The 24055-nt window shown below is 45.9% G+C and overlaps 1 protein-coding gene and 1 pseudogene across 2 annotated transcripts in view; one reads left to right on the forward strand and one right to left on the reverse strand.

Moving 5' to 3' along the window:
• On the reverse strand, window positions 1-14284 carry LOC115390816 (nucleus accumbens-associated protein 1-like; annotated as a pseudogene).
• The window catches only part of trmt1 (tRNA methyltransferase 1), a 22240-nt gene continuing 7934 nt past the window's right edge, over window positions 9750-24055 (forward strand). The window contains exon 1 of one of the 2 annotated variants that reach the window (XM_030094822.1): window positions 9750-9755. The gene's annotated coding sequence lies outside the window, so the exon portion shown is untranslated. Of the gene's footprint in view, window positions 9756-23831; window positions 23991-24055 lie in introns of those variants that run through there. The other variant, XM_030094821.1, reaches the window with a different exon arrangement.

Raw genomic sequence — 24055 nt, forward strand, 5'->3', positions numbered from 1 at the left:
GGGAGAGGAGAGGAGAGGAGAGGAGCAGGCCTTTAAAGGTTGCAGAGGAAAGTCGAGGTGTGTCTGTGGGGGGGGGGTCACCTCCTTCCTCTGCCACCTTCCTCTGTCTCCCCCGGAGGAACGACGGACACAGAAAAGTAAAAAGCAGGAAGAGGTGCAAGAGAAGAAACACGTCCCGACCGCGGAGGGAGGAGGGGTCTCCGCCCCCCTCCGCCCCCTCCGTCCATCAGTCCGTCCGTCCCCGTCTTTCTGTCCGTTCACTCACTCAAAACAAAGTGCTGCCGTCTGCTCCCGCCCCCTGCAGGGCGTCCGCCGCCGCCGCGGCTCCGCCCCCCGCCTCGTTACTGTTGCTCGCCGCCGCCGCCGCCACGGCCTCCAGGGAGGCGGGGTCGAAGCCCTGCTCCGCCCCCAGCCCGTCGGCCTCCATCTTCACGCTGTCGGCCAGGAAGGCGGAGTAGGCGTCCGTGTCGGCCATCAGCAGCTTCAGCTTGGGGATCCAGCTCTTGCGGACGACGCGGCGGGCGTTGGTGCACATGTCGGCCGCGATGGCGTTCATCTCGCTCTCCTTGAAGCTCGGCGCAAAGTTCTGGCAGTAGACTGGAGGAGGAGGAGAAAAAAAGATGGAGGCGTGAATTCTGAAGACGCTCCAAACTTTTGCTGAGGGTGTGTGTGTGTGTGTGTGTGTGAGACTCACATTTGACAGCGTGCAGCACTCTGTTGTCCAGAGGTTTGCGACTGGGATCGTTGGTGGATGAGCGGATGCCGGTTCCACAGCTGTTAGCCAGAGTGCTCCTGAGCAAACAAAGTGAAAGTGAGCTGTTGGACTCTGTGGTCGTGGCGCACAAAAATAAAATACAGAACTCTCCTCAAACAGCAAAGTTCAGCTCGGGCACTGACCTGTCGAAGAAGGCGGCCAGCAGGCGTCTGAGCAGCACCTTGTGGCGCGTGCCGCGCTGACGTGGCAGTTCATGAGCTGGGCGCGCGAGATGAAGACGGAGGTGCCGCTGACCAGCTCCAGCTTCTCGGGGGTCGCCCTCCTCGTACAGCTTCGGGTGGCAGCGGTTCCCGATCTGGCTGATGAGCTCGGCCGGCAGCGACGCCAGGTCCTGCCGGGACCGGCCCCCCCGGCCGCCCCGCCCGCCCACCGAGTCCGGGGCCAGGTCGGGCAGGGCCTCCACCCGCTCGCCGACCACTGAGGCGAGAACCGGCCGGTGTTAGCGAGGCAGTCTGGGTAGCAACTCAAATCGGACGAGCCTGGGCGTTTTGGACTTCAACAAAACTATACACCGCTATGAAATTTCAATCAGAGCTTGAAAATACGGGCCCTAAAGGGAGACGTCAGAGGAAAAAAAAAAGTTTTGAGATTCTCTTTTTCGGAATAAGCTGTATTAGCCAGTTGGTTTAGTTTTTTCTTGTTATATGTCGAATTTAAACTAAAACTCAAGGGGGTCAACGTTTATAGATGTTTCGAACGGGAGAGCCTGAAATCTCAGCGTCACACTACATCCGCTCCCCAGAGAAACACGTCGCACTCACAGCTTGGAAACAGGACGGAGTCACTTGGTGTCTATTTTCCTCAGACGTGTCCCTTCAGGGGTTCAGTGTTAACCTGCTAGTTTGTATAAATTATTCCAGAAAAAATCTCTAATCATCTGACTGTCCATACGTTTCCATGGAAGAAGAGATTACACAACAGAAAGGTTTAAAGCAAAACATCCAACAAAGAAATTGGAGACTTTGATTCAGCTCAGAGCTAAAAACATGGAGATTCCGACACACAACGAAAAAGCGACAATATTCTATTCATCTTCCAAAATCAGTTTCAACAGAGGAATGCTCCTTCTTGAATGAAATCCTGAGATGAATTAATCAGATTCACCCTCCAGTAAAGGGTTCAGTCGAAACTGGACGGCTGCCGTCGGAGCTTATTCCTGACCAGATAAACTGAAGAGCAGAGTGAATCCGTCTTCCTCTCCGCTGCTGAGGAGTTCCGGTCTTACCGGCGGCGCCGGCGTTCAGCATGCTGTACATGGTGTACATGTTGCAGATCTGCCGGTACTGCTCTCGGCGCTCTCGTCGGCGATGTCGTCCTCCTCCTCGTCGTCGTGGTAACTGATGGGCGAGTCGCTGGTGTACATGCTGAGCGTGCCGGGGCTCGTGCCCTCGGGCGTCCCGCCGTTGTTGTGTTGTTGTTGTGGTTGCTGTTGAGCCCGCGGCGCCCCCGGGGCGCGCCGGGGGGCCGCGGCCGGCGCCGTCCTGGGCGACTGTGTTGGAGGAGGAGGAGGACGAGGAGGAGGAGGAGTAGCGCGCCGCCTTCCTCATGCCGCCCCCGCCCCCGCCGGACCCCCTCCCCCGTCGCGGTTGCCGCCCTCCCATAGCCGCTTGGCGACGGGGGTGCAGACCACCGAGTAGGGAGAGCCCTCCTGCTGGGGGGCGGGGGCAGAGGGAGACACGCTCGTCACACGACAACAACAAACAAACCGGCGTCACCGCTGAACGGAAGGCCGGTCGCGTCGCCATGGAGACGGGATGCCTACCTGCTGCGGCTGCTGGGGGCGGGCTGCGGCGTGGAGGCCGTCTGTTCCGTCTTCACCTTGGACACCAGGGCAGCGGCGTCAGGCAAGGAGGCGGGCCCCCGCCCGGCGCCGCCGCCCCCACGTCTGAGTGACGGGGCTCTGGGGCTCCGAGGGCGGGTCTCCTCGCGTGGAGACCCTGGGAGTCACAGCTCGGGGACGAGACCGACCGGAGGGACAGACACGCCACACGGGACCGGAGGTACAGAGGTCAAAGTCTGGGTCAATGAGAACCATCGGGAAACATTCTGATATATTTCAATCAATTGCGGTTGTTTAATCAATATTTTATTATACCGTAAATATCAATAGATTTACTGAAAATTGAATATAAGTATATTGAGTTATAAATAATATTTAACATAATTTAATATAATAATAGAATTTAGTTATAAATAATATTTAAGTTACATTTAGCAATTTACATTGAAAAATATTAGTAATTTAAGATATTTAATTTTCTGATAGAACTTTTCAATTGTTTCAAAGGATCTTGTCTCAAAATAATTGAAGTAATTTTTTTCTGCATTACTGATGAGTTCATTCCAGTTTAAAATGGCCATATAACAAAGGTGCTAGTATCAATTTTTTTGTATTTTATAATATTTCAAACATATAGACTTAAGCACAAAAATACAAATATATTTCCATTATTGTAATATTAATACAAAGGTCAGTAAACTGCTCAGTATTTTTAAAACATATTCAAGAATGGCAGTGCTTATTGAGTGATTTTATTGATGAACCCTTTTCATCAATGAGTTCCGCGCCGCCGCCGCGGCGCCCGAGCTGAAGTGTTACTATCAAACACAAGTTCCCAGCATTCCCCGGGAGCGTGCCAGAGCGGAGTAAAACACACCATGTCTGGATATAAGTGACACTTTAAGAGCGTGGCGCGTCGGCGCCAACACACGTCCCTCCCGGGTTTTATTTATACAACTCCTCCTTCACACGGACGGCGAGTGCGGAGGTGTTCACGGGAACTTCGGAGGGAATCGGTTCCCCTTCATTAATATGCAGATTTATGCAGCAAGGCACTCCAGATCTAATAGACTCATCTGCTACTAGAGAGGGGGACCTGTAGTGTCGGCCATGATGTTTCAATTATTCCTCCAGTCGCTGGGAACGTGTCTGCAAACCGCGGACACTCCCATCACGGCATAATGTCACACACAACAGGTGACACGGCGGCGGCGGCGCTCATGCTTTATTCATGTTTACATTTTGAGGAAAAATGAGTTTATGGCCTCTTACTTAAGGAAAAACTCGGTTCCTTCTCCATGATTGCTGGATCTGAAGGAAGCGGCGGTTGTACATGAGCAGGAACTGGTCCCCCACGTTCATGCTGAGGCGGCCCGTGTAGCAGAAGGCCAGGATCTGCTGGAAGCTCTGCGGCTGCACGGCCGGGGCAGCTCCACCACCGAGCTCTTCCCGCCGGCGTGAACAGATCCCGGAAGTACGAGCTGCTGGCTGCCAGCACGGCGCGGTGGGCCTGGGGGGGTAAACAGCAGGGGGGGGGGGTTTAAAAATACACTGTCGGGATCCAGCGGTGGAACGTAGTGTCAAGAATACGCAGGAAGTACACCAATACGGAGAGTCAGGATCCCTTTTTCACACTGCGCTGCAGCAACTTTGATTTATAGGCGAAGTCCTGAAGATTTATCCTCCTGCTTTACTGAGTGGCCAGAGGGAGCGGAGAAGAAAACTACTTTAAATTATGAGAAGCGGCGCTCTGATGGCATCTGACCCGTTTTTTCATTTCTTACCAATCAATTCTGAAACAAAAACAGACTGACAACAAGCCCATGCGAGTGTTTTTATATGATTAATTCTCTATGAACAAATCACAAGCATTCCCAGAATGTGGACCGGGAGATCTGGACCAGGACCAGGGACTCTGGAGGGAAACGTTCCAGAAAACGGTATAGACGATGCGTTTTCTCCTGAAACGCTGCTGTGTAAACGGGCCATCGAAGAAAAAAAAAAACAGATCTAAAACTCCCTCATTTGTTGTGCAACTCATAAATATGTAAATTAAAGTGTCGGAACGTCCCAGAAAACTACAAACAGATTGAGGTTTTGAAGTCTTTGCATGCTGAAATGACACTTCGGACACTTCGGAGCGGCGAGGCGGAGTCCTGACCTTGAAGGCGTGTCCCTTGACGACCACGGAGACATCACAGTAGAGGCCCTGCAGCCGCTGCTCGTTCAGACACTCCAGGACGTTGTTGCCAAAGTTGGGGATCGCCATCTGCAGCGTCTGAGCCATAACGCTCTGCGCCCAGCACTACAGGGTCTGCGGGGAGGGTGGGAGGAGAGGCGGGGTCACCAGGAGGTCGGCGGGAAGCGATCTGGGTGAAGGCGTGACGTGCAGGTGGAGGCGGCGAGAGGACGAGACGAGGCAGAATGAAAGGGAGCCGAGAAAAACTGTAAATAAATGAATTATGAGGCGAGAGAGAGACGGCGAGACGCTGCGAAACGCAGGACCAGACAGAGGCGAGGAGGGCAGCGAAGAGACTGGAAATAAAGAAGCGGGGTGAGTCAAGTCTATGATGATTAATGAATTAAGTATTTGGTAAACAACTTTTAATTCAAAACTTTCAAATGAAAGAGAATTTCGGGCCACCAGCGGCAGTTATATAAGCCTTTATCTTTTTTTTTTTTTCCTTCTTCCCCCCAAACCTTGTTTCATTACATCTAATTCACAGTTAATAAACTGTTTGGTGGTTTTTGGCCTACTTTGTTATTTTCATGTCGCTGCGTCTCAGTCAAACACGATGGCTTACATAACTCATCTATTTCACTCGTCTTCGTCAGCAGCCCAAAGAAAGACGCCTGTGATCAGAAAGTGGAGGAGCTGTCAAACTTGCCACGAAGTACAATTAAACACACGGAGTATCCATCGCCAAATTAATTTCACTGCCATGACTGAAGCCTTCCGAGCACCACCCTTTATTTATTCCCTTTTTTTTGCTTAGGAATGCACACATAGCTGCAGCCAAGTATGATGGAGCAGAAGTAACAGATGAGGAATTCAGAGGTGAGTCACGACTCGGCTGAACAAATACGCTTTAAACCCCATCCAAGCGACGGATCTGGAGCCCGGCTCGCCGTAATCACGATGATGATGATGATGGTGGTGGGGAGCTCTTATCCGGGGTGGAACCTCCAAAACAAGCCACCGATAGGAAACAATATCAGCCTGATTAACCTCGCACGCACAAGCTGAACACCAAATCACCGAATCACAATCGAATCACAGCGGTTCAACCCGGATTCCTCCAAGGACCCGGGGTAAAGACGAAGGGGATCGACCCCGCTTCCAAACAGAATCGATTCAATGTCAGCAGAAGTCACATGCCACTTTGATCAGATTCCACAGATGCTTTGGAAATCCTCAACAGTAACTAATAACACTAATATCAGTCTTTATTTAAAATCAGGTCTGTGGCAGAAGCAGAAAATGGCTAAAATTGCAGAAATGTATCATGATTTATATCTCAAAGTGTATTAAAAGCATCGATTAACAGAGAGCAGGAGACGATTTTGAAGGCAAAGATGCAAAAACATAAATGTTAATGTGAAATAAAAGTTTGAGGCATTGTTCCTATGATTTAAATTAATTTCAAAATTCCTACACAATCCTACACAGTCACAGTTCACAGTGGACTTTTTCAGAGCTGCAGCCACGGTTCAAGGTGTTGTCCTCTCACACACAGAGACGGCTGCTAAGATTCTCTTACTGTGTATTAATTTCCACTCTGGAAAATAATGTCAAAATGTCTGATTATGTCCTGTCATATTAAATGTTGCTGCCACAGAGAAACGTGCGTAAAAAAAAAACAGGTTGACGTGATGATATCGGCACGTCATGAAGCATTAATGAAATACATGAAGGGTTCCAATATGTTTTCATTCCTAAGTAAACAGTAACAAGAATCATTTCGCACATTTAGGCACCAAAATACTTTAGACTTTAAGAAAAAAAAAAAAAAAAAAACAGGTCATCCAAAAAACACACAAAAGCAGCAGGAGCCAGAAAACTACAGCAGCAACAGAGCAACGTATCAACAGCTTTTATGTAACCAGATCAATGTAATGTAGCTTCTATACAACAGGAGGAAACCTTCACAGACAACTCTCTATTTCTGCCCACGTTTCCTCCAATCACGGAATTCCTCGTCACTTTCCCGGATAAGCAAGTAGCAGCATTCCAGGTTTTCACAGTGTTTCAAAGCACAAAACGATCTGAACCAGCAAGTAAGGCTTGCTGCGGTGCCAGCTCTATTAATAAATACAATATGTCACATTTACAAGGACGGCATAACGTCTCATCCTCAGGTAACACTGTTGGAACAGTCCAACGAGTCGTGAGCGCCGTAGTAACAATATGAAAAAACTGTTTTTGTTTTCTTGAGGTGGGAAATATAAGGTCTGTAAAGCTGGCATAAGTTTACCGAGGAATACCTTTCTCATTGAGACGCCGTCTTTTTACTAGACCCAGTATTTCCAAAGTCGGAATCAGCTGGAAAACAGTAACTGGACCCATTCTAGGTACAAATACAGAGAGAGAGACCAGAGAACCTTTGATTGCCTCAAGAAGTCCCCAGAAGTCTCCAATCTTCAAGAAAAAAAGCCTTCCGTCCTCGGTCGTGTTTCAGTAAGGAGGACTGCTGTTCTGTTTTGCAGAGTCTGGATCAAGACGTGGGTTACGGCTCCCGTGGGGGAACAGTTCAGGCTGCTAAGTGGTCGTGTGCAGGATATATCGCCAACAGTTTTCAAATTATTACTCTGTCAAAGGCTTCCCAACAACCGCTTGGACTGGCCACAGGACGCAGACGTTCAAACAGAGTGAGTTATGTACTCTTCAGTCTGGTCTTTAACTGCAAATGACGGCTTTCAGGATCCATTCTTTATAGCCATCATCCTAAAGGCACTGCGGGCCATGTTCAGCCGCCATGGCGGTATCTGGGGTCGTAGTAGTCCTCCGTCACACTGAGACCGGTTCTTGGGATCAAAGACAACCTGTGATAAAATTCTGGCAGTGTCAGATATTCGGGGTGATCATGATCAACTGGATGGCGAAGCACCCTTTTCGTGTTTCAGTCTTGCACCAGTCATATTTTTTCATTTTACTTTTCTTAAAAGTGATTTGAAAATTTCGCCTTGTCTCGTGATCGTGAGCCTAAAATCGTGTCTCGTCTGGGGAGCCGAGTGTCTCGTCACAAATACTCTGAAGCTCTACCGGCCAGCGACTACAGCTGCCACAGTAAAACGTCTGAGCATCGCCATCGCAGGATAAGCGTCACCATCGCAGTACCTGACAAACACCAATTACAATCGTTCTCGATCAGAAGCAGACCGAACCGTGCACCGTGGAGTGAGCTGCTGTTAGTGACAAATGAGCAACAAACAGGTTAACTGTCGACGAGATGGCAGGAGAGCGACACAACTCAAAGCAAAATTCAGGTCATCTGTGGAAAATGACTGTATTTTTCTATATTGCAATATGCATTGCAGGTATAGAAAAAAAATCTCAATGTCAGTTTTTTTCCAGTATCGTGCAGCCGTACGAACAAAGAAAATCTCTACCAACTGCACGCTATGGTTGACTTTCAGCACTTGTAATTTGGCCCAGCTTCATTGTGCTTGGGGCAGATGATCATTTAAAGAGCATAATAAGTCATTACATTTTCCCATTGAAGCGCAGGCTGTTTGATGCTGTGGAAATATCAAACTAAGAAGGTTAGACGGACTCTTTCAAAGTACAGACCGTAAAGTACATCCTCAATGCAGGAAAAAGTCTGTATTCTCCTCAAGACTGAATTTACTTCTTCCGTTTTTTTCTCCCCCCCGTTTTGTATGCACGGCTTTATTTCCACTGACACGTTTGACCCCGGTGTGCGCAGATCATACCTGCCTTTCAGCGCCTCGGCGAAGAGATGCCGTTCTCCACACATGACTCCTTTCAGATTCTCCTCACTGCCGGGCCTTTGTCAGCTCGACTTCGCACTTTAAAAATCGCTGCAAGACAATCTGCTGGGTTCAGCTCAAGGGGCAGACTCGGAATGAACACGGCCGCGTTTTGTATAAATTGTGTATTAACTTGCCATTTCAGCATTGGCCATTAAAAAAAAAAAATCTACATTAATTTACATTAATCACAGACTTTTCCTGAAAAAGTGTTTATGTGCACGTAATGCTGCAGCTGCAACATGAGACGTGTGTCCTTTGAGCGGAGGTCACCAGGGTTTTCTGGAGGGGGGAAAAAAAGGAAGAAGTGGCCAGAAACAGAGTTTAGGACCGTTCAACCATCACACTGAAGTACATGAGCGCAGTGAGTCTCCTGACAGCTGCGTTTTCATGCATGAGGGATATTCCAGGAGACTCGCTTCTGTCAACCACACTGCCATCTTCAATGAAGCTAGCTGGCAAGTCCAGAGGAAAAAAAAAAAAATCCAATGCTTGGAAATATGTTTATTTATCCTCATCGGATTCCAGTAACTTCCCGATGCGTTTACCTCGTACAGTGAAGTGGAGGCAGATCTTGTGAGCTGGATCGCAGCGTCTGAGTTAAAGATTTTATATGAGGTGAAGCGTCCAGGTGGGACGAGCCAAACACTCCAAAGTTTACCGAGGAAGGAATCTCTGCCCCAGCTTCTTTTAATGCAAAGGCCTGATGATTGTTTTACACCTAAACCTCCCGGCGCCGACCTTGGATGATACCAAAACTTCCTCCAGCTGCATCTGTGAGCAGTTCCAACTATTCAAAGAACAAGTGAGGGAAGAGCTTTGTGCTTCCTCAGCAGCCGCCACCCCAGATGCTCAACAGCTAAACTCACAGGGAAATTTACACCGAAGAGCCTCTGATCACTAAAGTCACACATAAGGTGGCTCGGCGGAGAGATTTCAGCGACACTTAGGAGTTGGGAAAGCACCTGTTTAAGGGAAACTGCAGAGATTGAAGGGTTGATCAAAAATTAAGCACGCGTATGCCTCCGGTTTTAAGTAATTTCTACCTTTTCGGGTCGTAAACAAGTGAACAAAGGCGACTCCAGCGTGCAATGGTGGAGCTTTATCTATAATGAGCTTTGCAGACGTTGATGCATTAAAAGGTAAACTTATCTTGTCATTCCCTCAGAACATGAAGGGCTTTTTGTTTCTCGGCGGAGCGAGGCAGACGTGCAGCTCTCTGCTCCCCCAGAATCAGCTCAGCGGCTCACTGTGCAATGCGGCAGCACCTTGAACTTTGTTGATCTGGTGGCGGCGGATTTAATGCAATCCAAACAGCTCGGCAAGACACATGACAATGACTGGAGCTGCGGAGGCTTTCATTAGACCTGCACGCTCGGCAGACGGCGCGGAGAATACTCCTGAGCTTAATCACCGAAGGTCTTTCTGGGGAAAGGTGGGAAGCTGATGTGAACAAAACAAGAAAATCACAACTTTTTCCCCAAAATATACCAACCGCTGGCGTGACCTTGATCAAATTGCGAGGCCATCTGAAAGTGGCTGTCTAGTTTAAAAGCCCGACTCTTACAGTACGAGACACCGACGGCAGCATAATCTTCCAGCTGCGGATGTGAAACGGGGTGCTTCAGTTTAAAAAGACTAAAGCGGCCCCGAGCCGCCCGTCTCCATAAAGGCAGCCCTGAGAATAAGGAGAGCCATCAGCGCTTCATCCTAATTAATTTTTAAGTTTATGGTAACTAATAGTTTGATCGATGTCGACGTGGTGAAGTGAAGCACGTCTGATACAAATCCACAGCAGCACGTTTCGTTCACAATGGCTTTAATTTTCCCCTGTGATGGCGATCACTCTGAAAGAGACGAAGAAGCAAACTGAGGCTGTAGTGCGGCCTGTGAACCCAGAAGGGCTCCATGTGAAGCACTCACAGGTGACAACAGGGTTTTTAAGGATATGACCCACTGATATTTTTGGACTTCAAAATGAAAATATTCTTTTGACTTTTCTTGAAAGCAGCTACCATAATTTCTGAAACTGTCTTCAGCTAGATCATTCTACGTTTCTGACTCAAAAACATAAAATGAGGCGTTTTCACTTGAAATGTTGCGTAAACGAGGAATAATTTTCTTTCCTTTCATCAGTATCAATATCTGGGTGTTTTTTTCGAGGCGCACCCAAAAAAGAAAAACATAATGTATTAAAAATAAAACCAAAATTTCAGGTCACGCAGTTTCTGTAAACCGACCAAAAAAAAAAAAGTTGTCTGTCACAATGAACACCAGGTTTACCAGGCTGTTTTAAATTCTGACAGAAAACTCGCTCAACGAGACGAACAGTGACACCTATTGGTCAGGGACGGTATGGATCCGTACATTTTAGTCTCATCGGAAGACAAACAACTTTAAAAATACAACCTATAGACTGGAAAATATATTAATATAGTAATTGATGGGTTAATAAGTCCCAACAATGCTCTGATTTATATTTGATGTCCTAATTTTTTGTTGTCTGATTCTGTCACGAGTTTTGCTCTCCAAGTGTGGTAACATGATTTCTCTAACAAAACCTGGTGAAGACAAATTACACAATGTATCACAATTTTATTATTATTAAAAAAAAATCTACATCTGCAGTTGACATATCACAAGAAAGCCACACGTGATAGAAAAAAAAATTCCTACTGGTATTATGGGCCAAGAGAAAGAGCACTGATGTCTGGAAATGGACTTAAAGCTAAAGATTGTAGAGCTTCAGCGTATTCCTCGGTACAAAACGTCTCGCTCAAGCTGGTTTCCAGAGTACACTCAGCTCAAAAGATACTGAAAGATAACATTAATATTACAGTGTGGATTAACTCCCATTGCAATGTCATTATGCTTGATTAATTGGGCAGTCCTGTTCCGAGAGAGAACAAGACAGATTGTCGGATTAGAACATAATGTCTGATTTTATCTGAGTGACATTTATACTGTACAACGGTCTTATTTCTTCTATAATCAATGTTGTTTTGCCTATAAGGAAGAGAGTTCTCACCCATTATGGTCCCTTGACACGGTATTGTAGCTTCACAGTTTGTCTGCATTCAGAAATCAATAGGTACTGCATTAATGAAATTATAATTCAGTCAAAGAAGATCAGACTGGTATTTTTTTTTAATGCATTTTGGACTTTTTCCAAGATTTGTTTATGTGCAGGAGGCAATATGGATTAGTGTCTCATCGAAACAGGTTACAGCACCTGAGCAAAACATTCAAATTAGAAGTGACTGCTGGTGACCTATGCGCAGGCTGGCGGGGGAGGAAGCACACGTGCACGGAAAATCTACTGTCTGCTCGCGAACATCTGCACTTCCTGCGGCCTTGAGCCAGCAGTTGAGCCGACAAGTGTCCCTGGTGAAGCTCCTGGGCGACCAATAAACGACGGCCGCGGCTGTTTCCAGGTGTAAATATGTGCAATCATGTGAATAATAAGCAGGCAGTTGCTAAGACAAAGCATGTGTGCAAAGAAAAAAAAAGGAGAAAAGAAAAAAAAAATCGAATCAAAGGCAATCAAGCCCAAGGATGCCGATATTCACCATCGTCTGGAAACGGTTTGAGAGGAATCTGATTTATTTCCAGCACGCTGCAGGGCAGCGACATGTCACTCAAGGACAACCGACCCGCCACCTTTTCTTCCCCACAGGTCAGAGGGCGCAGAAACTTTCAGGAAACATAAAGGGAGGGTTAATTCACACCACTTGACCTCTGACCTCCAGTCCCCCTGTGCCTCATTATGGCTATAAATAGAAGTAGCTCCTGAACTGTGCATCCTGTAGAGTTATAGCCAAGACCAGCTAACCCGAGACTGAGTCAAGAACAAGACCGGAGCAGCACAAGACCAAGACTTGAAAGGACCACGACCTAAATCAAGACCAGAACCGAGTGTCCCAAGACCAAGACCAAAAGTTTAGTGTGCACAGACTGAGTCAAGACCAAGACCTGTCAGGACTGGTCTCCTGTCCCCCACCACAAGCGTCCTTTCTAACTTCCTAAACAGAGCAGACTCATGGCACGCTCCTGGCGAATAAAAGATGCGGTTTTGAGGCTCTTGGTAAAATCCCTGACCGGGTCTGGGAGTTCCTGGAGTGAAGAGGTTAAAGGTGGCCTGTTAGCATGTAGCAGCTAAAGCTGCGGCTAACCAGTGACAGTGGAACACTTCAGCCGATCCCTAAAAAACTCCCCGTCCCGCGTTTCCCCGGTAAAACACTCCGCTCGTCACTCTGGAGGCATTCCGGGTCGAACCGGCGGCTTTTCTCGCCACTTGAGCGGAGGGGAGCCGAGCGCCACAGCGGGGCTGCGGCAGCCTCCCCGGGAGCCCAAACTTCCCCCAAATAAAGACCCGTTCAGACATAAATCTCACGTCAAAGTGTCTCCGCCGGAGGAGCCGCAGAGGAGGAGGAGGAGGAGGAGCCGCCGGCAGCGGTGCAGCGGGGCAGGCGGAGCGGGCGGAAAGCGCTCGGTGCCCCGCCGTGTGCCAGCCTCGATGCCCGGGAGGATTTTCGGGAGTCCTCGGCTGGCCCGGGCCGGTGCGTCCCCCGGCGGAGAGGGGAGGGAAGGCGGGGGGACGGAGGGAGGGAGGCGGTGGAGGTGGGAACAGAAAGGGACACACACACAAAAACCTTCCTCCTTTATTTCGGTTCGGACTGACCGCGAGAGGAAACGTGTGACCGAAATAGCAGAAGAAGAAAGGGGGATGAAATATTCATCTCCCCCCGGTGCGGAGTCCGCTCAGACCGGATTCCCTCCTCCTCCTCCGGCCGAATGGCAGCTACCGACACGGGACACACACGCTTCCAAAATGTCGCTCAGCGTCCCTCACAGCGGGTGAATTATTCATCACACTCCTCCGAAAAAAACACGCAGATACCGGGGCTGGACGTGTTCGGTCCCGGTGCTTCATTTCTCTAGAAGCGGGGGAAGGAGGCGGAGGAGAGGCGGAGAGGGGAGGTCTGTAGCAGAGGGCGATCCGGGCTCTCCATCTTTAGCCGACATCAACAGGTCATCCCGGGACACAAGGCAGACGGATGATCCGGCATGGCGCGGCCAGACGGGGAGCGCGGAGCCGGGGAGCGCGGAGGAACAACACGGTCCGAACCGGTTACCGGCAGGACGGGGGGGGGGGGAGAGGGGAGGGGAGGGGAGGGGGTCCGACAAACAGGAGCTTCTTCCCGGGAGGAGTGCGGTGGGAAAGTTGAGGAATGCGGAGGAGGAGGAGAGAGGAGCCGGGGACTTGGTGTGTCAGCGGCCGGGGGGAGAGAGGGACAGCCCGGGGAGAGAGGCAGGGAGAGCCGGGGGGGGAGAGCCGGGCTCCGGTAGCCAAAGTTTGGAGTGCAACCCCCCCTGTCTGTGCCCATCCCCCCACAGTACACCGAGCACAACTTTAACACCTCACACACACACACCTACACACACACAGACAGACAGTGCGGGACCAGGACCGACCCGTCCCAAACCGAACCGGGTCCGTCCCGCCGAGCGGTGCCACCGCCTGCAGCCGCCCGGAGAGAGAGGGAGCGGGGAAGAGAGGGACTCACCGCTCCGCTGCGGTCCGCTGGAAAGTGCTTCAATGGAGGAGCGGCGCGCGAGAAGCGGTCCACTGTCTCCGTCTCCCTCCGCCTCGCGCTACAGTCATTCAGTGTGACTGTAACACCGCCGTGTGAACCAGCAGCCGGTGCACGCACGCACACAATGCCGGCGCACGCACGCACGCACGCAGAGGGAAGGAGAGGAGCGCAGAGCTATCGAGGAGGAGGAGGAGGAGGAGGAGGAGGGGTTTATTTTATTTAAGGGGTTGTGGACAGATCGCAGAGCTACCGATGGGACAGACAGACAGGAGACAGAGACAGGTGGACAGACAGGTATAAAGACAAACAGGTGGATGAATGAATGACTGACAGGTGGAGAGACAATAGGCAGACAGAGACAGGCAGGTAGACAGAGTGACAGAGACAGACAATAGACAGGCAAGAGAGAGAGACAGGTGGACAGACAGACAGGTAGATGAATGAGTGACTGACAGGTGGACAAAGAGACAGACAGAGAGAAAGACAGATAAGAGACAGGGACAGAATGACTTCAGCCAAAGTGTCTTCTCCATCTGCTGTATTAACCCTTTATTACGGTGTCAAACATGTGGCCCGGGTTCCTGGTGTTTTGAGGAAACGTCGGCGGGTTTTATCGTCACTCCCTGTTCTTACAGGATAAATATGCTTTAGATTGTAAACGCAGCAGCTTTAAGTATTAAGTGAGTGTTTTCACACTGACTTTTCTCTCCAAGCACTGGTGACGATACAGGAGGCGTCCTGGTTTATTCCCTTCTATTCTGTCGTATTTATACTGCGTGATTAAAGCGCGGCTCCAAGAGGGTCAGACTGCTGGTTTATGGCTCCATGGGGGTCGACTGGTGGTTGACAAGGGGCATTTCACACAGCACCAGTGGGACCGCAGCCCCTCAGAGACCAGCTCTTCATCTGCTTTAACGTGTTCAGGAGTTTAGCCCATGATGTTAAACTCCGGTATCCTTTCCAAACTCATCCGTATTTCCAGGTTTCTGGCTTCACTCTTAGAAATGGAAACATTGGATATATTTCTCACTGATATTGCCTTTTTATGCAAATCAAAAACATCCACTGTTTGAATTCACCAGATGTGACTCAGACACAGATTTTCAGAGAAAAATACCAGAAGCAGCACCTATTTCATTGTTTAGCTTTTCAGTTTAGATTAGTGTTTTCTGTAATTTTCTTGCAGAGGAAAAAAAAAATAACGGAATATCAAACATGGTGACTTACCTGATCACAGCTTAAACTGCACCTTAACTTGCTGGTATTTCATGAGTGTTTATGAATAATGACTCATGGCTGGTCTTAACAGTCATTATCACAATCTTAAAAAAAATGTACAGATTGCTGATAACATTTTTTTTTTAATTGCCTTGGTGGCATTATATGTGGGAATATATTTCAACTGAAGGTTTTGAAATTTTATTCCATATGAGATCTGATGTAAAATTTAAAAAAAAAAAACAAAAAAAAAACACGGCCTCTTTACAGTGTGGAATTTTCATAATTATTCAATTAATCTGCATGCAAACTGATTGCAATCAGTCTGATCAAACAGCATCTGTGAGTGAAAAGAATAAACGTGTGGGGAACATACACAGGACACAAGCAGGACCCACATTCACACAGTGAATGTTAAATAAAAATTCATACAGCATTCCCAAACATCATACAACATCATCTCTGCCCCGGAAGTCCAGATTTACAGCAGCAGATATGTTGATAATACCAGTGTTGTGTTTCAGTATTTAATGCATTTGATTTGCAGTGGAGGAGAAAGACATTTCTTAAGACATTTCATGCAGATTCTCCACCATCCTGTTTGTTTTTCAACTGTGTTCGATACATGCAAACCCCTTCTACATCAGGGGTGTCAAACACACACTTTCACTGTATAATCTAAGAAAAACTTTAAATGTAAAGGTTATTATGGAGAGATTTTACCCACTGAAGATGACATTGCTGTTTGTGGCTCCTGAATTAAAATGTTTGATACCCCTGTTTTCCCCCATCAGGACCAATTCTGCTGAATTTCTGTTTCTTCCACTAAGATCAAACTATTTTTGGTTCAACAATTAGCCTCAAGTGCATGCTTTTGGAGAACATGCAAACTCACCATTGCATCCTCCATCAGCTCCATTTGCTTCATGCATTAAAATTAAAACGTTTTAAATGTGGTGAATTAATCCTTTTTCATGAGGAAATGCTGCTCAGTTCTATTTTGTGACAGATATTTTACATTTTTGGCGGGAATATGTAACATAAGGCGCGGACGGATTGCAGGTTGGCGCCCACGCGCGCGCGCGCCGCCGCCGCTGCGCGCAGGTAGACAGGCTGCGTCCCCAGCCGACCCGGCCGTCTGAGCCCCACCCACCGTGCACCCACCCACCCACTCACCTCGCCGGGGACGGGTGTGCGCGCGTGTGTTGTGAGAGTGGACGCTCCGATCCGTCGAGGACGTGTCCGCGTGCGTGTGACGGTTCGAGCCCCTCGGGGGAAGTGCAGACTCCCGGCACGTGCGGGCCTCGAGGCGCTGCGCACGGTGATTCCTAAACAGGATGAGACTGCATCCAGGCGCGCGCTGCGCTCCGCGCGCCCCGCTCCCTCTCCCCGTCATGACAAATACTATTAACTCTATAATTCTCCTGTGTCAGATGTATAGCGCCACGCTCTCTGGGCAGCCATTGTCACAGCGCCCCCATCCAGATGTGCAGGCATGCCGGAGCGCGAGCACGGCGCTCCCCTCCTCCTCGTCCTCATCCTCACACACTTCGTGATCATGATGGATTTAGATGGATACATTCAAAAGATCGATGTTATTATTATTGTAATGATGAAAATAAAGAGTTCCAGGGCCGGAGACAGAACTGCAGAGAACCCAGAGGGCAGAACGGCCCCCCCCAACCCACCCCAGACTGGAATCCTCTCAGGAAAAGTCTCCCTTTTACAAAACAACATTGTCAAGTGAAAACACAGAACTTCTATTCTATTCTATTCTATTCTATTCTATTCTATTCTATTCTGTTCTTGCTTCAGAAGAGCTATTACTGATGAATCTCGACTCTGAAACTAATCCAGGAGAATGTGGCCTGAGGTTCAGGACACTCTTGAGTGTGGTTTCATGGGTGTTTTTATTTAGAACTTGTTTATTCCAAATTAAATAATTGTGATTTCTATTGATGATCTTGGTGTTCACATAGGAAAAACGAATCCTCTCTAACGCTGGGAGCTGTGAAGTGTTCTGATTGGGCCGGGGGCGGTCGTGACGTACTTATGTCTCCTGGAAGTAAACAATGTTACGGGAGATTTTTCTCTCTTTCTCCATTAACTTTAATGCTAAAGCTTTAACAATGACTGCATTGTTCTGCTCCCATCCATCCACTCGTTCCATCATATCCATTTTTTCTGAGGGCATGTTCATACCGACTTGGCTCGAGCCAGAACCCCTTTATGGAAGTGTGAATTTGCAAATCAGCCTTCTCATAAATAACTGAATTTTGTTCTCACCGTCGAACCAAAAGGGTGGAGCCCTGTAGAGGAGCCAGAGTGGGGGCAAGGGGGCGGTCGCCCCAGGGCCCACAAGGTCATAGGTCCCCGTTTCATGTGATGTGTTCACATTTATTCGCAAATAAATTATTATAATAAAATATGCAGTGTGTGCGAGAACCTGGGCATATGATTGTGGGCTCCAATTTGCCAATTCTTACATTACGACTGTCCATGAATGCATCACAGCTGTAAGCCAGCGCTGATTGGCTGTGCGGCATTAACAAGTTTTTTCTTTGCATTTGATCTGAACTCTTTGGAGGGAAGTTAAACAGTATGCTAAACACTATGCTAGCCGCTAGCGCTGCTACCCGGAACCTAGCATTGGAGCCATTGGTGAGTCAGTGAAACCTTCAAAAATATTATCTTCATCAGAATGCTGTGGTCTTAAACACCTGGCTATTTGAATGTGCCTTGTGTTGCTCTCAACTACAAGAGACTGCCGAGTCTATTTTTTTCTAATATACATGAATTCCAAAAGATATAGATAGCTGTGTCTATATCTATCTGAATAGATTGTGTAATTTTAGACCAGCTGTGTTCATTTTATATTTAAGCTGTATCAAAGATGGTCCAGATGTAGCCAGTGACTTTTATCTGAGCTTTCAGCACCATGGACAGCGGACGCTCTGAGATTGACACCTGTCAGGCCTCATTTGTGTGTGTGTGTGTGTGTGTGTGTGTGTGTGTGTGTGTGTGTGTGTGTGTGTGTCTGTGTGTGTTCTGCTCCTAGAGTAGTATAAACCGGACAGTTTATCCTGAATTAAATAAGTATAATTTCGGATAACCAAACAAATTCCAAATAAATTTCAGGTGTTTACTGGTCATTTTAGTGCGGAATCAGCATTTATTTAGATTTAAAGGAATACTCTGAAGATTTTGGACCCACACCCTATCCCTATCATTGACAAAGTTAGACAAGCTCATAAATACCTTTTTTTGTGTCTCTGCATCCAGTGGCTAGTTGCCAGCTGTTAGCATCATAGTTAGCTTAGCTCAATTGCTGGAAGTCAATAGGGAACAGAGCCGGACTGATGAAAGTGGACAAAATACTACTTCCAGTGGTCCAGGGGATGGCATATTAGTACGTGAAGTAAATCCAAATGCTTATATAACATTTTAAAAGACGTATTATCTTTTCAATCTATTTAAATAGCGTTTTGATACACACAGACCTGTGCATGCGCAGTGCTCCGCGGAAGGATATCCCGGAGCACAGCAGTAGAAGCCATAGACTCAGCCGCTGTGCTCCGGTATATCCTTCTGCGGCGCACTATGCTTGTGCAGATCTGTGTATTAAAAGGTTATTTTAAACACGTCTTTTAAAATGTTTCATAACTATTCGGATTTACTTCACGTGCTAATACACCATCCCCTGGACCACTGGAAGGAGTATTTTGTCCACTTTCGTCAGTCCGGCTCTGTTCCCTATTGACTTCCATCAATTGAGCTAAGCTAACTACAATGCTAACAGCTGGGATCCAGCCACTGGACGCAGAGACACAAAAAAGGTATTTATGAGCTTGTCCAACTTTGTCAATGATAGGGATAGGGCGTGGGTCCAAAATCTTCGGAGTATTCCTTTAAAGAGGAATAAAAAGTCCTTTGTAAAAACACTGATTGTTGTTATCCATCTAATCACACATTATGTGGTGGTGCGCAAGCGCAGTTGCAGCATTTCTACTGCCTGCACAGAGACTGAGCCCAACTGTTTCCAGAAAGTTACGATTTTTGCAGATATTTTCAAAAAGTTCCACCTTGGGTGCCCTTTTAAAAAGTTTGCATTTGTAAATGCATGTAAATGGACTGACAAATCACAACGGAATGTTTTACTTTTCCTTTTGAAAGATTGCTGTGTAAACGGGCCCTGACCATATCTGTGTTTTTAGTCATCTTTACTTTACTGTCTCTGTTCAAATCTTTCTGGAGCAATATTTGTGAGATTTAGGGATTTTTTACTCTTCTAGAAGGATAACAGCATATCTGGACGTAACAATGAACCTAAGTCAATTTAAAGACTTAACTTATGACTCAAATGGAGAAAACTCCATTGTGTTCAAACTTTTAATTGAAGGATTTAAATGATAGCTGGAAATGCAGATCCAGACCTTCACAGACCTGCTCTGGTCGATCCCATGAAGTTCTGAGTTTTTCAGCAGAAAAAAAAACCTTCAAGTGAGCAAGACTGTATTGACCACACAATATCTGGTGCACCACAGTCATCAACCCCCCAGGAAGGCACATACATGTGAAAGACCCCCACCCCCCCGACGGTGCCTCTTTATTGTCTTTTTGGTCATTTTGTGCCAGTTTGCTGTGAATTTGCATCCCTTTGAAGTCACTTTTTTCTTCTTTTTATGATCATTTTGTGTCCCTTTTATGGCCATTTTAATTCCTTATTGAAGATTTTGGGATCATCTTGACTCCCTCTCTTTAGTTTTGTGCAGTTTTGTGCATGACTGCATTATTTTTGTGTTGTGTTTAAATTTTGATTTTACATTACTACTTGGGGTTATTTTACATCCCTGTGGTTCATGTCAAGCTTCACGGTTCTTATTTTGTGTTCTTCTCCGACTATTTGATACCATCTTGCTTCCCTCTGGATTAGTTTGGAGTCTTTCTGGAGTTGTTAGAGGCCTCTTTGTTGTGCATTTTTATTCATTTTATATGATTTGAAAACCCTGACAGTCATTTTGAATCCCTGCAGTTTGATTTTGTGCCTCGTTGTGACGATTGTCCGTCTCTCAGCTGGAGTTTAGCTTCACATCTTTGCTGTTTGGTTTTTCACAGTCGTGGTCATTTCAATGCATGTGTGAATTTGCCTACTTTTGCTGATACTCTTATATACCCTGCAATATGAATCATGGTTGTTGTTTTGAATATTTGTCTTCAAGTTACTTTTGAGTCTCTTTTCTCACCTTTTGATGGATTTTAATCATTTGGGGTTTTTAATTTAATCCCTCCAGGTGAGCTAACACCACTTTAAGTTTGTGTTTTATCCCCTTACAATCATTTAAATCTCTTTTTGATAATTTTCCATCCTGCTGATATCATTTTTTTAATTACTGAAGTAATCTTAATTATTAAGATAATCTTTTGTGACATTTTAATGTCATTTTACATCCCTTTGATTTCATTTTTCATTTTTTAGGTCTTTTGAGTTTGACGATTTTTGGTATTTTTCATTTCTTTAAAGTCATTTTTGAATCTTTCTGTGGTCATTTTATGTTGTTTAAGGCTTAAGGTGCTTCTGTTTTTGCTACTCTAAACTGGGAAATACTTCGATGAAACACCTTTCTGACCTCTTGATTCATTTATTTTCTGTTTTATAGGACCTGATGGAGTTTGTGTTTGCTGTAAATTACCCTTCACACACTTTTAACCTTTTTTTAACCTCAAATTAAATAAAGAAATAATTTCATTTTCATCAAATGTAGAAGAAAAATGTGCATGAATTAAATTCATTTCACTCTGTGAATGAATAAACTTTCACCAGGTCTTCAGCTTCAATCATTTTGAGTATTTGATTGTTTTGACTGTATTGATCCCTGTATCTCTTCTGATCTCAGGAATATTTGCTCTTTTTGACTGCTGAAACATGGATTTCTATGATCCTTTATGATATCGCCATATCTAAATACATGCAAATAAATATTTCTTTCAAGTAAATTCCAGTAAATACTATCCAGTATAGGATTTCTTAACATCACCAGGGATATGTGTGGAAACCTGCAGCAGTTCCGTGCGTATGGTGTGTAATATATATAATAACATGACAGTTGGTGAACTGACTTGAAGGACAAAGGTGGTAAAAATCCATTAGTTCTGCCACTTTTTCTGCTCAGAGGTACTTTATGTAATACTTTTCAGTTTGAAATGTTTATTGAGCCATTTAAAGCAAAAGAAAACAACCGACATGACGTGATTCCTTCGATATGAGCTGTGCTGAAGGTATTGAAATGATCAAACCAGCCAGCATGTCCCAGCCCGCCCGCTCCTAAAGTCGACCTTTAGTTTTTCCCCACAGATTGAATCTGATCCAAACTGCTTTTCCAAAGGAAGTGGACTGAAGACAAACCGACTCAACACTGCCTCCTAACACAAAGAAGAAACACCACTCAAATTAAAGTGCTGCGCCTTTAAAATGCAACTTTAATAAGTTTTTGCATCCCTCTGGTTGTTGCTGAACCTCACAGTTGTAATTTTTTTTTTTTTTTTTTGCTATGTTCTTTAACTCCTGGTGATCACTTTGCTTCCCTCAGGATTAGTTTTGAGTCTCTGGTCACTACAAACCTCTTTTTGTGCATCTTGAATCATTTCACTTGAAGCTGCCGTGATCATTTTGCTTCCCTCTGGTTCATGCAGAGCCTCACTGTTAGTGTTGTGTGTCCGCTGTTTCTGCTGTCATCACCTTGCTTCCCTCGAGATTCGTTTTGTGTTTCTCTCTGGTCATTATGAGCCTCATTCCTGTACACCTAATTAGTTTCTATGATTTTGAACCCGTTGCAATCATTTTGTATCCCTGTGGTTTAGGGTGTTTTTGCTTCATTGCTAAGCATCCTGTTGTGGTCATTTCATATCTTTGGGTTTGGTTTTCAACCTTCATGTGGTCATTTTGTGCATCGTTGTTAGTTTTCTGTTTTTTTGGAATGATATATATCCTTTTTGAAGCCTATGTGCATCGGCTATAAGACCTTTGTTTTGTTTTTTTTGGGGGGGGGGGTCTTTCTGTTTTATTCAATCCTGTATATGTTACTTTGGAATATCTTTATGGCAGATTTTTCACTTTTAGATCGTTTTCCAATCCTTTGGGATCATTTTACATCCCCCTAGTTTAGCTTACACTCCTTCATGTCCTGTTGCAGTCATTTTTTGCAGGATTTATTTGTTTGTTTGTTATCCCTTAAGTTATTTTGTATCCCTCTGTAGTAATTTTGTGTCTTATTACAATCATTTCTTATAGCTTTTGGTACCATCCATTTGATTTAATTTTTTGCTAGTTTGCTAGTTTGATTTTCATTCAGCAAATCTTTTTGTTCAGTGTATCAGAAGCTTTCTGCGCTCCTGTGACAGTTTCCAGGGAGTTTATTACTGTAGTTGGTCAGTTTTATTTTTCCAGTAGCCTATTCCAAATTATATTATCACACAATCAAATATAGAAACGTGCAGATCAGTCATGACATCTGAAATACAGTTTTGAATTGTGGCCATAAATTAATTTGTCATGGTCACAAATTGCTATTTTTGAAATCAAATTATCATATTGGCACTTCAAATGAGTATTTTTGTGGTGACAAGTTAAGATTTTCTGGCCTCAAATATTTTGTAGCATGAAATTCTTATTTTGTGGCCAGAAATTAATATGTTGTTGCCACAAGTGAGTATTTCAAGACCAAAAATGTACATTTTCTTGCCTCAAAGTAATAGTTCATGGCCTCAAAATATTAATTTCAGGCCACCAAACACTAATTTGTGTAAGCAAACTGTTTAATTGCGATGATGATTTACACATTTTTGGCCATGATTTACCAATTTGTGGGCACAAAATGTTAGTGACCATCAAATATTAAGTTGAGGCTACAAATTAAAGTTTTATCTCATATGTCCTGTCTGGGGCTGTGTTCAAATCAACATATTCTTTATTATTTATCGGCAGATTGAGTTTTTTCCACCTTTCATGTGGTGCACAGACGAGAACCCTCCAGTGTGAAAGACTTGACTGCTTCTCTCCTGTATAGTCAGCATGCAGGATTTCTGTGGTGTCATAAGGAGATAAATCCCCTGCTCTGTTCCCAAGCTTGACCTTATTTCCCCCCTCGGGCCTGTTTTTTCCTATCCTGACATCTCAGCCCGGGATGTTGCGGTTAATCCATATAGGCTATGTTTAGCCTTTTCATCAGAATGCATCACTAAAGATTAAATTAGATTATTCATGAAAGCAGACTGATGTGTTTTCCAGGCGGCTCACATGCTCACTGGCGGGGGAAAGTAGGCCAGTTTGTGTGCAGCGGCTGACTGATCGACCCTCTCCGTCTTGTCCTCACGTTACACCGGGTTTTTCCTGTAGTTACGCGGCTCCGTCGCAGGGGGCGCAGCCATTTTTTCGCGCTTTACGTTGTCCCGCGCAGGCTTCCGTAGACGGGTTTCCATCATGGCGGCGCCCATGCGGTAACGTGACGGCAGAGAAATCCACAGCGCACTCGCTTCATGCATATCCAGGGGAATTCATATATTATTAGTTCTGGGTTTGTCTTTAAAACTAACAGAATATAACAGTAGCGTCCACGTGAAGGAGGATTTACGGGTAATTATGTTGTTTTTCACTCCGTTAGCTGAAACGCCAACCCTGTGTATTTAAAGCACACAAAA

The sequence above is a fragment of the Salarias fasciatus genome, chromosome 6 (genome assembly GCF_902148845.1).
Source record: "Salarias fasciatus chromosome 6, fSalaFa1.1, whole genome shotgun sequence".
Taxonomy (NCBI): Eukaryota; Metazoa; Chordata; class Actinopteri; order Blenniiformes; family Blenniidae; genus Salarias; species Salarias fasciatus.